The following is a 709-nucleotide window of genomic DNA, read 5'->3' on the forward strand; positions in this document are numbered from 1 at the left end:
CTCTTCAAATGGCAACTTGCAAAGTCTCCAAACTCAGACTTACCTGGAGAGTTAAACAAACGGAAGCTAATCCTGAGATGCAGTTCGCATGCTCTGTTGTGTACACTTCGCTGAAACTGAAGCTGTGATCTTCAGTAGTGCAGAAAAGCCAATGGAGTCTTCGCATCTGGGCGAGGTATTTTTATACGCCTTTCTTATCCGCAAGGAATCTGGTTTGGTGTGGTGCAGTTGCCAATGATTAGATATCTGTGGAAACTGGATCAGCTCTTCAATTTCAGAGCACTGGACGGACTTTTCATTTATTTAATATTATTCTTGGATAGAAGAGTAGGTTGACTTATTTGTTGATTGACTGAAAGTTACTGGCGATGTAATCCAGAAGGGAAAAGTTTAGCTAACACTGCAATTTAGTGTTATTTATGCAAGGGGGGGGAATGTTATAGTAAACATAAAAATTACATGCTGCAAAATAGGTATAACTTTTACTACCTTCTCAGGAAGGATTATTTTTTTCAATGTTATTCTAATAATCATTATTGGTGGTTGTGGTTACCATTATAAAAAAAAAACGAACTTTTAATTCAGAAAAGCTGATTCTTGCATCATAAATTCCAGAAAAAAAAAATAGAAACTAGAAAAATTCCTAAACATTTCCCCATTACGAAAACTAAGATAATCAGTTGATTATCACAACTATGACCACAGAGAT

The 709-nt window shown here is 35.8% G+C and overlaps 1 protein-coding gene across 1 annotated transcript in view; it reads right to left on the reverse strand.

Annotated features, from left to right (window-relative positions):
* LOC137616964 (serine protease inhibitor 88Ea-like) overlaps window positions 1-162 on the reverse strand; it is a 17492-nt gene extending 17330 nt beyond the window's left edge. The window contains exon 1 of the mRNA XM_068346834.1: window positions 44-162. The gene's annotated coding sequence lies outside the window, so the exon portion shown is untranslated. The remainder of the gene's footprint in view (window positions 1-43) is intronic.
* Between the last annotated feature and the right edge of the window lie 547 nt (window positions 163-709).

The sequence above is a fragment of the Palaemon carinicauda genome, chromosome 23 (genome assembly GCF_036898095.1).
Source record: "Palaemon carinicauda isolate YSFRI2023 chromosome 23, ASM3689809v2, whole genome shotgun sequence".
In the NCBI taxonomy this organism is placed as follows: Eukaryota; Metazoa; Arthropoda; class Malacostraca; order Decapoda; family Palaemonidae; genus Palaemon; species Palaemon carinicauda.